Source organism: Drosophila bipectinata, chromosome 3L (genome assembly GCF_030179905.1).
Source record: "Drosophila bipectinata strain 14024-0381.07 chromosome 3L, DbipHiC1v2, whole genome shotgun sequence".
Classification (NCBI taxonomy): domain Eukaryota; kingdom Metazoa; phylum Arthropoda; class Insecta; order Diptera; family Drosophilidae; genus Drosophila; species Drosophila bipectinata.
The window spans coordinates 13,262,585-13,278,166 of record NC_091738.1 but is presented as its reverse complement, the minus strand read 5'-3'; the positions used below and the strand labels follow the sequence as shown (position 1 = coordinate 13,278,166).

General features: G+C 44.1%; 1 protein-coding gene across 1 annotated transcript in view; it reads right to left on the bottom strand.

Annotated features, from left to right (window-relative positions):
* Nucleotides 1-15,136, bottom strand: part of Fife (regulating synaptic membrane exocytosis protein fife) — a 53,960-nt gene extending 38,824 nt beyond the window's left edge. The window contains exons 1-2 of the mRNA XM_017240769.3: nucleotides 14,708-15,136; nucleotides 1,232-1,467 (exon numbers count right to left, since the gene is read on the bottom strand). The gene's annotated coding sequence lies outside the window, so the exon portion shown is untranslated. The remainder of the gene's footprint in view (nucleotides 1-1,231; nucleotides 1,468-14,707) is intronic.
* Between the last annotated feature and the right edge of the window lie 446 nt (nucleotides 15,137-15,582).

Genomic DNA, 15,582 nt, shown 5'->3' with positions numbered 1-15,582 from the left:
GGCTGTCCTGCTGTTGTCCTTGCATATCGCCCACATCGCAACATGTGTCTGGGCTGTCGCAGATGTCTGTCTGTCTGTCTGCGGTGGAGCTCGTGCGGCGCCTTCAGCTGTCTCCGGCCATTTTCCCAGCTCGTCCCATTTCCATATCCTTTCACCATTTACCAGTGCCATTCCGGCATTCTTCGCATGTGGCACAGTAGCGACTAAGCCGTGTAAATTGCATTTCATGTGCTTCAGCATACACGGAAAGAAACAGTCTAGTTAGGCCAGGGCTGACTTTAAAGTCACTGAATGGCACGCCCCATTAAACAAATACTGTTTCGATCAAAAGGTCATATGTCAAGCCACCGGGCAGACAAATATTTAATCCCCGCAATCGCACACAAGCCTAGAAAGCCCCGTCCTGTTGCATTTAAAGCTGCTGAAATATTCAGCACTTAGATTCATTAATTTGATTGCGATCTGAAAGCGATGCATTTTTCATACTTCCTGGCAAATTGGTTTTAATTTTCCCTCTGAAAAGTGAATGAAATGAGTTTGCAAATTGGCCAAATTCAGCAAGCTCGGATGGAACACTAATTATATGCGATTTCTGCAAAAAATACCAGGATTCAAGGCCGCGGGTCTGTGAGACTGTATAAAAATCAACATTGAATTTATGAGAAATGAAGGCCAAAGGATATACCATGGTGTGTGTAGGACGTGTAGCCCCAGTGACTTGGGAGCTCAATCATTTTTCATGATAATGTACCTAACATGCGTATTAATCACAAGGACCCGTGGGGGAGTGAGCTACAAACCGCAGGGATGGAATTCTGTTATTGAATCCTACGATTTAAATTGATCCGCAAAGCAATGGCAAAGCAATAATTGCTGTGGTTTACCGGCCACACAGGCAGACACTGCCGAAGGATGCGAAGATGCCGCCAGGAGGAGCCATCACTCGACCGCATATCCTTGCCGGGACTGCGGCGTGCCGCATGCGTTCTATATTGTTTGGGGCCCGGGCTCGATGTCTGGTTTTGCAACTCAAACCTAATCATCTGAGCACAGTAATCCCATCATTTATATAATGCCAGCATAGTGGGGAGCATACACTAAAAAAACCTGTTCTTAACTGAATTCCAACTCATATCCTTTAAGTCACGGATTTTTCTCTCACTGTAGAACGCCACACGACTACAAATAAAATTCGTAGGCCTCTCATCTGGCCATTGTGGCAACAAATTACCTGTGCGATTTGATTTCATTTCCGTTCGGCTGCCGCCGCCTTCATCTTGCTCCTCCCGTTCGACTCCAGATGTTACTCCTGCCTCTGTTCCAGATCCGTGGCCATAACCATCTCCGGCGCCATCTAAATCATCATCAGCCGAGTCGGCATCATGTTGCTCGATTTGCTCCGTTCGCCGGCAATGTGCATTCGGTTTTTTGGCTTTCGATTTGAAATTGTGCTGCCTGGCTGGAGTCCTGCAAAAGGATACGGTTCGGTGAGGTAGGAAGCGACTGGATGTGAGCATGGTATTAGACAGCTGTCGAATCCCAAATGTGGCGCATAAATCAAATGTTATATTCGATCGGGCGGAAACCTCTGCCAACCCACTTCCAACCGATACCCACTCTAGGCCTACACTGTCTGTTTCGAATTCATCAATTTCCATTGTTTAGAAATCAATCTTAGTTACAGATAATGCAATTTAAACAATAGCAAATTACTTTATGAATACAAAGCTACTAACATTAAAATTATCCCACAATTGTTTGAATAGAAAAGCCTATTCAATAAGCAGATTTTGTGTGAGCCAGGATTATCGCCCAAAAGTGTAAGCCTTTTTGAACTTGCACGGGAGAGCTCGTAATGTACTTATTACTTATTACCATTTATCGATTATGTTCGAGTGTACACAGAAAATACCTCTCTATTAATACTTTATCACAGCCTCTCGCACAGAGTACTAAGTACCTACTAAGCCCCCAAAGTGCAGGGCCCCACTGGAAAGGAAAGTATACTTCCATCATAAATTCGGCTGACTTGCAAACTTTTCGACTGCTGTGGCATTTGCGGCCCTGTTGTCGTAGACTCATGGCTGTATCTACACAGATATTTAGGTATATACTCTTAGGATATATTATATATATGTATATTATATAGAAATGTATTTGTAGCTGAAGCTGAAGCCTTCTTGCGGCTGTTGTCGTTACTCTCGTAATTATGAAAGTTGGCCAACTGGGCTGCGGTCGCGTCTCCCGGGCCCCTTGGGGCATACAACTTCTTGACAATGCCTTCAAGGCTTCGGCCTTCCCCTTTTCTCATTTTGCGCCTTCAACTATGCAACACACAATTGTATAGTCTACCCTGATATTTTTTGATGGGAGTGTGGCACGAACTAGAAGCTCTTAATTGGCTCAAAACTTCTATTTTTTTCTAATTGTTACATTTTGAACAAAATAACTATCACCTCTAAAGAATTTTTCTTTGTAAAACAACTCTAATAAGTGTACAAGTTTGCCGGAAATTGGAGGCTGGCTGTGGCAACATTTCGGGCCCAGGACATCCTCATTATGTTTAAGTGGCACATTCAGAATGCAGAATTTTCGGTGTGCGACCGAAAGTTTGCGACTTGGAGCTGTTGTTGAAAGTTTATTTAAATTAGTAAATGAGAAATGCCCAACAGCTAAGCCCGGCTAGCAAGGATTGTTAGTTAGTTGGTGGTTGTTGGCCGGAAGTTGTCAATGTCAGTGGCAGCACTTGTCCTTGGCAATCCGACGACAGCTCGACAGGATGGCAAAAAACAAGAGCATAAATTACACAAAGGCGGCAAGCGGCAGGAGGCGCTGAAGTCTCAAATCCAAGTCCAAGTCCATTTTCGACAGCATCAAAGTCACTCAAGCAGACGTTTTTTGGCCAAAGCCGAAAAACTTGGACCGAAAAGTATGCAAAAGCCTTGGTCCTGGCCGGAGCCGAATTATGAAGTACTGACAAATTTGTTCAAATTCGTCGGCCAGAAATTTCGTCAGCCAGCCAGACATCCCGTAGGTACGTGCTGGGATGTCCTGAAACTCGGCTATCACAGGCCACGTAGCCACTTCACTTCGATCTTGTGCTAAGTTGTTTTTGTTCAATCAACAACAAGGTCCTGGGACTAGCTATTGCCACCCATTGTTGCTGCCACCACCTCGCTGTCGCCCGCTTGTTTGTCTAAGCTCAGTGGAGTGTGCCACAGATATTTGCGCCCGATATGCGTCCAGGCATTTCGGGTTAAGGCCTGGCTCTCACTCTTGGCTCTTATAGTCCCAACTAGCAGTGCACTTGGAGAACTTGAGGCTCAAAGGATATTCACGCAAGACTATACTTTAATAATCACTTGTTTAGTTTGCAATAAACTCTTCCAAGGGACTTTTTTCCTCTTCAAGATAAAGCTAAAACTAAATTAACTTTCTCTAAGTGTAATCCCCTAGTGAGGACCAGTAACGGCTTATGCCTCAATGACTATATCACTCAATACCCAGAATATGACAAAGTGAGTACTTTGGGCTCGATGGAGCAATAACCCGGCCTGACTGGCAAACAAGCAGCGCCACGCCGTTCTGTCTAATGAGCCATCCTGGCTGCAGGATTCAGCTTCCTGTCGCCGGAAGAGCACCGGACACACGTGTGCCTTTGATTTGAATGCGACAAAAGAAATTAGTCCTACACATGTGGCATGGCACTTAATGGATTATGTTACTTGAAAGCAAAACTTTTACGCCCTGCCGATTCTACGCAAATATTATCTTATTTTCCTCGAAGTGGAATAATATTTTCACTGGCAATCAGATTTTATTTCTATTTTGTTCACAAACTTTTTGAGCCTCTGGAGACTTGCTCTGAATGGCTATTTGCAGGTGGACGAATCCCCCGGACAAAACAAAGTTTAATTCTCGGTATCTGAAACGAAAATTAACCCGACCTGACACTTTCAATGGCATAGAAAACTTATTTATTCTGCATATGGCAGCTGTGTTAATAAATTCCCAGAAATGGCCAAGACCACTGGGGAACGAGGCAAAGTTTATAATCCAATCATAAGTTATTAGCACCCACTCCCGGGCGACAGCAGGAAAAAGCTGGGCAAGCTGGGGAAACTGGGAGAGCCGGAAAAACGCATTCACTTGTGGCATGGATACTTTTTTTCCTCCTCCTCTATTTGGCGACGTATTTTTTTCCCCTTCCGAGCCAGTTCCACAAAAAAACTTGATTCATGACCCGATTTTTTCCATTCTATGCGACGGTCAGTGCTCAGTTGTATCCAACATTCAACGAGGCGTGTATCCCTTTTGGTCCTTTCGAGGTCCTTTATGTGGGCAGTGGGCAGAAATAGGAGATGGAGCTGGAGCTGAAGCTGCGGGCTGACGGCAAGTTTCACAAATGATTTCACATTTTTGCATAAATAAATGTCAAGTGTGCGCCGGAGCATGCTGAGAGTTGCTGACAGTTTTCTAATAAACCCGAGAGGAGGGAAAGAAAACAGGATAATCAGCGCGTAAGGAGCAACAAGTCCTTGCTGGAGTGTGGGCTACAGAGTGTGTGTGGGTCCACTTTAGCTTAGCAATAATAATAACCTTGGCTGCCATGATGCCTTCCATTTTTCAGAGGGTGTGTATTCGTATTTGTGTTTGTGTGGTTCTGTGTGGGTTTCTTTTTTTTTCAACATTTTTTTCTCTCATACTCGTATGAAAATGACAATTTCCATTGCCACTACAAAGGCCCTCCTCGACACTCGACACTCGCTGGGTGCTATGGTTATTTTAGGACTCCCCCGGCAACGGCAATTTTAATAATGTTTACTTAAGGCGTAGCCTTAGATCATCTTTCGCCTTTACACCGCCCTACCCTGCGTCCTAATATATGGAAAATATCATCAGGGTCGAAGAGTGGAAAATAAAGTGGCAAGTAGCCGGCTCGTGTGTGCGTGCAGTGGGGCAGGCCCAATGACAGCTGCTGCCACTCGGTGGCTTGTGGAATACATAGAAAAATGCCAGAAGCTTAATAGGAACTGGCCATAAGATGCAGCACGGAATTGCAGTGCCTGCACGACGTGGAAGAGTGACAATATCGAGCTGGAAACCTACGTGTCTCGGTCTCTTCTATCCGCACCCATTAGGGCCATAATTTATATTCCAAGGGACCATGCCAAAGGGCTGCCTTTATCCAAAAGTCACATTATCCCTTTGCCGGATCCCTTTGCAGCGTTAAAGCATTTATATAAATATCGTTTTAAGCTGCCACTAGCTGCAGCTGCTGCCTAATGAGCGGATTAAAGTTGCCTCCCCCCCAAAAAGGACCTTGTTTCCTGTTTCCTGGGACTACAAACATACATATACCTTTTCTGAGAATCCATGCTCTCTCTCAACAGTGTGGGATTTCCTAGAGAAATGCTAACGCAATCAAAATTCTATATTCCTCTCCTTGTGAGTCCAAAATCCAATATTCTCCGTTCCATCTTTGAAACAATTTCCAGAAAGCTTGTGCCAGGAATTCAGTAAACACTGCGTATACGTAATATTTGGGCTTCAAAGAGCCAAAGGAGCAAATACAAGAGGAAAACAAAGGAGCTTTGCAACTCACAAAAACATATTGCCATTCATGCGTTTATATTGAAAAATATTGATTTACCTGCTATCAAGGACAGCTGCTACTCGTTCGTAGGACCTTAGGATCCCGATTCATAAACGCAATAATCAATAGGGATTGTAGAGGACTTGGAGGGGCGTGGAGAGTCGTAACAGAGGACGGAAAAGGACCAGTGAGCACTCAACAAGTACAGGCTCATGCCACATCATTAACATTTGGCGGGGCTCTCAGTGTCAAGGCAACGTGACTTCTGCCGGATGCTTATAAATACCCGCACATATACGCTTTATATATATCCTTCCTTTGTATCTCTAAGGTCACGAGGACTAGACATGAGAGCAGCTCACCTCAAGTATTTAGTTCTTAAAGTAGACTTTGACTTTAAGCCCTACACTCTTTAAAGTTTAAATAAAATCTGGCACAGCTTTGGTATAGATATTTTTGGAAATGCTAATAACTCACTCGAAATGTGTGGGCTTCCTTGGGAGTCCCGCCACACTTCCCACACATTTCTGACTTAATAAGTTGACAGGAGCCGTCAATCAGTGTCTGACATCCACCTACGCGGATGTGTTGCCTCTGCTTCCTGCCGCCTCAGTTGACAGCTCATTTAAAAATCATTGTTTGAGCTGGCAACTGTATCTTTAATTAGCCCAAGGACCTCCTTGATGGCTGGTGAAACGAGGAGCTTAGAGCAGATTTCATTGCCTGGCACATGTTAAATGCAAATGTCTCATAAAATCTACCAACTAATGTGCCCCTCGGACCGAGACTTCCGCCTGTTGCTGCTCCGGGTGGTTGGATGGTTGGTAGTTGGTAGGGTGGTTAGGTTAGGTGGTGCTGCGAATGCGGTTCACTCTGTTTGTGGAAAACGTTACTTTGCGCAAAATTATGCAAATTTGATGTGCGTTTTGTTAGTCGAGAGAAATGCTTTGCTCCGCCCAGCAAATGTGTGGGTGTACTGCCAGTTACTGGTTACTGGGCTGGTGGGTAGAGGCGGGTGTGTATGGATGTGGTGGCTGCACCACACACGCCAAGCTCTGGGCAAACAGCACAAATGTGTAAGTTCTCGGACAGCAGACAAAGTGCATGGCAAACAGAGCGGAGCAACTCGGAACACATGGCCAAAAAACAAACGAAACCTGCTAGGAAGAAACCAAACATTTGTTTTCCCCATTTCTTGCAGAGCTGTCTTGTTAATTCCTTCACCCTTGAACAAAAACGGAAACAACAAACTTTGAAGAACTTCAGGTACCCCTAGAAATTTTTGTGAAATCGATGAACCCCTAAAAAAATTAAATTCCTCTCCTTATCATGTTGAAATAAAATGGGAAACCTCGTCTAAGCCTAATCTGATCAAAGCGGGGCTAGCTGGAAAAAAAACAACGAAGCAATTTCTACAGCAAATGAAAGAAAAACACGAAAACCGGCTAAACTTTGGGCCATCGCCGCAGATGCCTTTGAATTTGGCTTTGGCTTTGTTGTGGGAGGCCAGGCCAGGACCTTGTAACCGGAAACCACTCACACACACACACAGGGGTATACTGCCTCATGGCTGGCAAAATAAACTGCTCATTATTATGCAAAGATTTCACTTACAGGATACCAGCGGAAGTATAAGTTAAACAACTCTTACTCATGAACAACTGAGATACAAAAATTAAAATTGGAAACTTTAGTATTCTAGGTATTAATATTTTTGAAAAACAAGAAAGGAAAGCTAACTTCGGGCGGAGCCGAAGTTTATATACCCTTGCAGTTAAAACTGGATATATATCGCAAACATCAGATATAGTTGGCCGATCCTTATGATTACATCATAATAAAACCAATTAATTACAATAAAAAATCTAAAAAAAAGTCCCAAGCTTTTATCTTCAAAAATACGAAAGTTGATATTTCTACCAAATACCATTTCCGATCGTTCAGTTATATGGCAGCTATAGGATATAGTCGGCCGATCCTAATGAAATTTCGTAGGTCGGATTAACTGACCAAAGATATAATCTGTAGCAAATTCCAGCTTTCTATCTTCAAAAACACGAAAGTTGGGTCATTTCCGATCAATCAGTTATATGGCAGCTATAGGATATAGTCGGCCGATCCTAATGAAATTTCGTAGGTCGGATTAACTGACCAAAGATATAATCTGTAGCAAATTCCAGCTTTCTATCTTCAAAAACACGAAAGTTGGGTCATTTCCGATCAATCAGTTATATGGCAGCTATAGGATATAGTCGGCCGATCCTAATGAAATTTCGTAGGTCGGATTAACTGACCAAAGATATGATCTGTAGCAAATTCCAGCTTTCTATCTTCAAAAACACGAAAGTTGGGTCATTTCCGATCGTTCAGTTATATGGCAGCTATAGGATATAGTCGGCCGATCCTTATGAAATTTGGCATGTCGTTTTATTTTGCCAAAAATAGCTCTCATGTCAAATTTGAACTCTCTAACTCTCAAAACACCAAAGTTATACCATTTCCGATCAATCAGTTATATGGCAGCTATAGGATATAGTCGGCCGATCCCGGCCGTTCCGACTTATATACTGCGTGCAAAGGAAAGAAGGGTGTGTGCAAAGTTTCAAGACGATAGCTTCAAAACTGAGAGACTAGTTCGCGTAGAAACGGACAGACAGACAGACAGACGGACAGACGGACAGACGGACAGACGGACATGCTCATATCAACTCAGGAGGTGATCCTGATCAAGAATATATATACTTTATAGGGTCGGAGATGTCTCCTTCACTGCGTTGCACACTTTTGGACAAAATTATAATACCCTCTGCAAGGGTATAAAAATACATCCGTTCGTAGAGGTCCTTTAGGAGCAACAGTCGCTCGAATGACTCTGCCCCATCCTGTCTAATTGGCATACTATATATACTTGTAAGGCAAGTGGCCTAAACAGACCCTGGCATATGGCCAGGCCAACTGGCCAGGCTTAATATTTCGACGGCATTTGCTCGTTTTTTGTGTCTAAGTACACGCCTGGGACTTTCGGCCTGGCTGGGAATGACGGCCCGGAAAGTGAACTCCAAACTCGGCCAAAGACGCCATACAGCTTTGGAAGGAGGATCAGAGGATAGAAATGGCGGATGGGGATGGGGTTGTCTGAAATTTGCCAAAAACGACGCTTAATGCGCCAGAAAATGTTGCTGCGCCATGAAAAATGAGACGACGAGGATGTGGCACAAACAAAAATAAAGAAAAAAAGCAAAAAGCAAAAGCCGGAGCTAAATTTACACACATATTTGATTTATGGCCGAGCTCCTCTGAGCCAAAGGCGGAGAGGAAAGTTTCGAGTCTTGCTGTTTGGCTTTGCCAATTTTAAAGGCCCCGATAAGACGAAGGCTTTCCAGCAATCAGCGTATGCACGGCCACGTTAACAAACACAAACAATGACGCACTAACACACACACCAACAATAGCACTCGCACTCGCACTCTCGGGGGTGAACTTCCTTTTTTGTTTGGCCGTAAAACATTACGGTCTTAAAATTAAATTGTTGGTTTTAAAGGACGTGAAGTTAAAATGACTTCAAATATGGCTTTATTTTAGTCTAAATTCAAGGTAAAAACATTTATGAAAATACCGTAGCTTGTCCCACAAATTGATACACTAGACAAGGTCCACCCCAGAGCAAACACCCACACACCCATTTCCGTTCCCCCAGTGGCCAAAATAAGTATGCAAATGAAAGCTTCTGTTAAACATGGCCGTAAAACACGCCTCAAAAGCAACTGGCAGCCAAACCAGGACGTAATTGCCTCGTTTCATTTTTAATAACTGTCAATCCTTTTGGCTTGTTCTCGTTCTGCCGTTTGTGGCGTTTTTTCAACGCTTTTGTTTTCGTTTTTGGGAGCGTCAATTGCCAAACTGGCACAAACCGCCTTGTAATTTGTAATTTGCGCCCTGCACATGAGCTGGCTGTGCCACAATATACGCTGCCACACAACCGCAGGACCCACCGCAGCACCCACACCCACGACAGCCACGAACAACAAAGCGAAAAAATGTCGACTTTGTAGACAACACACAAAGTTCCCCCTCTTTTTGTAAAAGTGTAGAAAAAAAGCAAAGGAAAGGCAAGCAAAAGTTACACCCTTCCGAGGGCTGAGTGAAGGGGCGGGAAGGATAATAATACTCTTCCCCTGTCCTGTGAAAGGAGCAGAGGCAATCAAACTAAATTGAATACATTCTGATAAAGAACTTTTATGCGCCTGATGAGAGATGAACCCGAATTGGGGCGAATATTTATGCAATAAAGCCCCCATCGAAAATATTTACTTCACACTCGAGTGTGGCGTCTATCCTGTCGCAGTCCTCGTGACACACTGAATGACTTTCCCATAAAGGGTATTTTATTGTCAACCAACCGCAAATAGTTTTTGGCCCATTTCCCTTTTTATGGCGCCTCCGGGGTGGTCGAAAAAGTTTTGCTTAGCTCGTTTGATAAATGTTTGTCCCAACTTTTGGCCAAACTGTTGCTTGGCTCTCAGCTCTCGGTTCTCGGTTTCCACATTGCATTGTAGCGATATCGCTGGCAAGTCAGCTATGAGCTCTGCGGTCAAAGGAGACGTGAAAAAAATTACAATACCCCCACACAAAAAAAGAGAAGGACCTCCGACAAAAAATGTGGAAATTTACTTAAAACTTTGGGCAAACAGCTCGTCCTTGGCTTGTACCGTTCGGTAAAATTTAGGTAAAATGCTTGCCTCGAACTTTTTTGCATTTCAGTCAAAATTACTTTCAATTTTAGTTCTTGGTTCCCGGAGATGGGGCTTTTATTTTGTTGAACTTTCAGCTCAGCCTGTTGCCGTTGCCTGGACACTGGACAGAGGCTATAGAGCACTGGCCAAATGCATTAATCATCTCGAGTACACAACAAGCCAGTTCAAAGTGTCAAAGTCTGCTGTAGCCGTGGCCCTTGGGCGGCAATTACATTAATCAAGGCATGAAGCGTAAGCTGCACTCATAACAGGACTCTTTGGTCGGCTCAAATATTTCATTAGGATGGGTTATCCTGCCCAGGCATTCAATCCGCACCCACACTCGGTCCAGGCAAAGGGCATAAAATGTCAATTTTGCGCAGAACTGAGAGCCAAACAATGCGGCAGTTTTACGTTTGCCAGGAATTATGCACTGGGAGAAAAGGGGATGCAAAACAGAGCTTCTAATTACTGATTAATTAGCTTCCTAGCAAATATTAACTGGCAGAAATCAATGAAGATTGTGTTGAAGCCTTAACTTCCAGCTAAGGGTTGTCTACTTCTCCCTTAGACCTTTTCTTGAAGTGTAAGCATCCTAGGTGGATTCGGCTGGCATCCTGCAGCCTGCGGAGCCATTATCAGCTGCTTTGAGCGATTACACTTTCGGGGCAGACCGGCAGGGGTTTTTGGACGTGGGTCAGGGTCGCGTTTAACAAAATGTAAACACGGGGCGACGGCTACCAGGCAACCCAACGCCCAAGTTATCTGCCTCCTGTCGCTGCAAGGACCCCATACCCATCTTCCCTATTTCCTGGTCCGTTTTTTCGTAGAGCGGATATTAAGGCTAGTCCGCGTAACGGTAATGGTAATGCCAACAGCCGCCGGCTGGAGGCTTTAAATGGCAGAAGGAAATTGTAAAATTTGTAGCATTTTGTCACTGTCTGTTGGCCAAGTTAAGGTAAGCTGGATATCCTACCAGGACTCACATCTAGGACTATCTAAATTGGATTGTCAAATGGAATAATGTCTGGGATTCGGAAGAGAAAGGTAAATTCATTTTCATTTTAGAGACAGAAAAACACACGCTCTTCTCTCTCTGACAGGATTAGGGATTCCGAAACTTTATTTGGAGTTCAAGGTAAACGCAATTGAACGCGAAGGACTCTCCCAAATAATTACACATTTACTTTATTAAATGAGCACATTTAATTTTGAAAAGTAAATACTTTTGGGGGAACCTAAGATAGTTTATTTTAATGGCGCTTCAACAAGGGAAACGAAAATGTTCTTGGGGACACATTCAGGCAGCCACATATGCAAATTACCAGCGAACAAGAGCTGCTCCGAAGCGTCCTGCTTCCCAGGACCTGGGGGTAAACATTTTAATTGAGAATTCGCCGGGCCGAGCCACAGAAAGTAAATAGAGGAGCGTCGCATGCATGACAGCATCCTGTGCCTGAGCGAGTCCTGTGAGCCGTGCTGCCTCCATTTAGAACCCTTTTGATTTTTTGCATAAACCTGCACTTTGCACATTTTTGCATGCGTAATGGATGGAGCACAAAAAAGGCAGTCCTGCCAGTCCCGATGAGTGGACATGCCAAAGAAATTCAATTAATTACATTCCCACTGTTCACTTTCCAACTGGCCTTTCAGTGAGAGCCTGGTCCTGCATTCGGAGGTCCTTCATGGGCCATCAAAATAATAAAATACATCAAATGCGAGCGACTTATTTAAAAATGTAAAACAAATATTTGCGTCTGTGGCCACCATGGTTCGCTTTATGCGCTTTATATCGGTTATTTGTTTACTCGCATTTTTTATCTCCGGCCCGGATTTTTTACCCGCTGTTTGTTTACGCCGGACGAGTCCTGCCGTTTGCTGCTTTATTAAAAATTGTTGTGCAAATGAAGCGGCAATTTGGTATTTTGCATCTGGCAGTCGCAGGCGAAGTCCAAACTTGTTCATTATTCACAACACACAAGCCAGTTAAACAAGCCAGCAAAAAAATAATAAAAAGTCAGATTCCGAGCCAGTCGAAAAAAAAGGGTGCAGGGCTCTGCGGCACAAAGTTAATTAATTTTTGCTTTTGATTAAAACGCAACCAGAATAAGCCTAATGCGCCAAAGGCGGCCAAACAGGGCCCAAACAAAAGGCTTAATCCTTTGTGGGAATCCTGCGGCCCCACACGTGTGCGTGTACTGGCGATGGGGCCAGGATATGCCCCGAGCGTGTTCAACATTTTAAACACTTTGACATTGGAGACATTAATGAATACATTTCTAGGACGAAGGATGGTCCGAAAGTCTGATGGTCTGATGGCCTGATGGAAACGAGGAGAGGCAAAACCGTGCAGTTGTTTAAAATGCCATTAAATTCACTGAGATGTCCTGTCAGATCGCCACTCTGTTTCGCTTTTCCCATTTCCCGCCACAGAATGTATGTGTGTGAGCTGTCAGCATGCATAACTGTTGCTGTCAGGATTATGGCTTGTCATATTATGTATTATAGAGTATTTTATTTGCTTTCAATTAAAATGCGTGTGTCACTCGGCTGCGCATATAAATTGCCAACAAAATAAGACGCAAATTTATGCAAACGAGCCGAATGAGTTTTCTTTTTCGCCATAGTTGTTGCTTTTGCGAAAACTTTTCTGCTCTCTGTTGTGTTATCCTGGAATTGGAAATGAGTTTTGATGGTTGATTTGCATATACGCTCAAAACAGGAAACTAAACAACTTTGTTTACTCTTTTCCGGGTGCCATAAAAAGATGACAAACACCCAGGCCCTATCAATAAACAAATTGTGTTTCTTGCAGAAACAATCAAATGAATTTGTAAATCACAGGGTCTGACTTTCCACCCAGTCTGGCAATGGAAAAACCAGACTTCTCCAATAATAACTATAATATTTTAATGGATTTTAGGTCCCAAGCCCCCAAGCTTTATGTGTTTATTCATTTGTAAACTCCGATAAAGTGAAGTCTTCATAATAAAAATCAAGCGGGTATTAGGCTAATGCCTTTGACCTTAATGTCTGATATTTTTTAGCTGCGGTCTTGTCTGGGCCAGCGAGCAAAATGCTTATTACTGATTGATAGAAATCTAAATTAAAATGGCATAATAAAGGCACTTTCGAGCAGACTTCGCCCAGACACAGGCACCTGCAGGTGAGGATTGGGACTTGGATTGGTTTGGGGTTTTGGGCGAGCCTGGGATTAGAGCCGAGAGTAATGACAGTTGGCCGGCCAGGCGCCCCACTCTGAGGGCATTAGGGAATCCTCACACTCTGCCACTCCAGTTCTGGATCCTGACCCTAAACTTCCACTGATTGCCATCGATACGGCAGGCGGGTCACGTCCATAAAGTCTCAATCGCCGGATAGCCAGGTGCCGGAGACAGCTTAAAGTTGGCCTTTAAGGTCCGCAAGCCCGCCTTAAAGACCAGAGCCAAAGCCGCCCAGAGGTGCTGTACTCGCCTCCGGCAAATGATTAACTTAATTATAAATTAATTAGGAGAGCAGGCAGCTGGCAGCGCTGGTGGGGGCGACATCAAAGTATCAATAATTAATCGCCTTGATAATGTTTTCAATTTCTTGCTTCATTAAGTTGTTTTATTTCGCAGTACAAGGCGTTGGGCCCGCCGTCTTTGGTCCTAATCCTGCCCCGGGCTCCCTGGACTGCCCCTGGCTGCCGCGGGTCGCTAAGCCCGGTTAATACATTTTGAATTAGTTTTGCAACAACATCTCTTAGACCCGAGAAGTGGGTGAGAGAAACTGCGGGATGGCATGGAAGGTCGCCAGTTCAATAAAAAATCAATAGCCTCGCATTTCGTTCATTTTTCATTCGCAGCATTGAAATTATATCCATAAAATAGAATCATATACCTAACATATGTGCTTCTTGTTCGACACATGAACACTGAACAGTGAACAGTGAGCACAGGCTGGCTCGTCACACGGAAATAAAACTGAAACCGGATGTGCGCCTGATGGCCAGACCGGAAATTAAACTATTTGCTAGCCTAGCGAGCGGGCCTGCCACGCAAAACACTAAATTTTGACAGGCATTCATGTACCTTTTATAAATGCCTTTCGATTGGTTTTGTTTAGATTCTTCAAGTTAGAAAACCATAGTTGATTAGTTGACTTTTTAATTTTTTAAATATTATTTTAATACTTTGTTTAAGATTATATGTTTTTTAAGGACCTTACACCTTTTTACTTGATTTTTGTTTCAGTTGTAACCTTGAAACTTAAAAAGTACATTTTCAAAAAGTAAGTTATTTGAAAATCACATTTTTTCTATTTTCATTTCACTGCAAAGTTTCATAATCAAAATATTTGTGGACGGGCCCCCGAAAAGCACAAACACCTTACTCACCTGCCTTTTTCAGCTCAAAAAGTTATGAAATATTTCACAAAAAGCGTGCGAGTTTTAAATTTATGATTTGATTTTTAATAATTCGCTGCTGCTTTAATTGGTTTATTTTCGACACTTGGCAGCCACTTGAAAGTTGGCTTGTTCGTTATATGGCCTTTGTTTGGCCAACACACGGGTACTGGTACGGGTACGGATACGGATACGGACTGGGATACGGATACGCACACCAACACACGCGCACACCTTGGCCGGGAAAGTTAGAAGCCAGAGGTTGGCTTCTTGGACAGCGCACAGGATACAGCCACAGGATATCTACTGGCTGGCTGGCTGGCAGGCAGGCTGGCTGGCTGGCTAGCAACTGGCAGCTTCCGCGCTTGATGACCTGCTCACGAGACGGCTCAACTCGAACTGTGACGAGGCTGCCAGTTGGTCCTTCGTTCGCGCACTCTCCCGCTTTCTCCTGCTTTCTCTCGCGCCCCGTCTCTTTCTGGCTGGCAGGACTACAGGACTGGTAGGACTGGTAGGACTGGCACGACTGGAAAGCTCGCCAGCTGGCCCAGCATTAAAAAGTAATATCAATTTCCACCTTGCCAAGTCGGCGAGGAGCACGACGGCGAAAGCAACAGCTAAGCGATTTCCCTGGATGCGGATGCAGGCTGCCAGCAGCTGGGCCCCGCCTCCCACGCCCACGCATTAGCTTTAGGTGCGCGCTCTCTCCAACTCCCACGCCCCCACACCCGATGAGTCCTTTGCTCCCCCGGTATCCTAGAACACGTAAAATGTACCGGAGTGGAGACTTTTCATAATTGTTGCTTGCCGCCGATGTCGATTATGCGAATATTTTGGATGTTATTAAATGATTAGGGAGTTTTAAT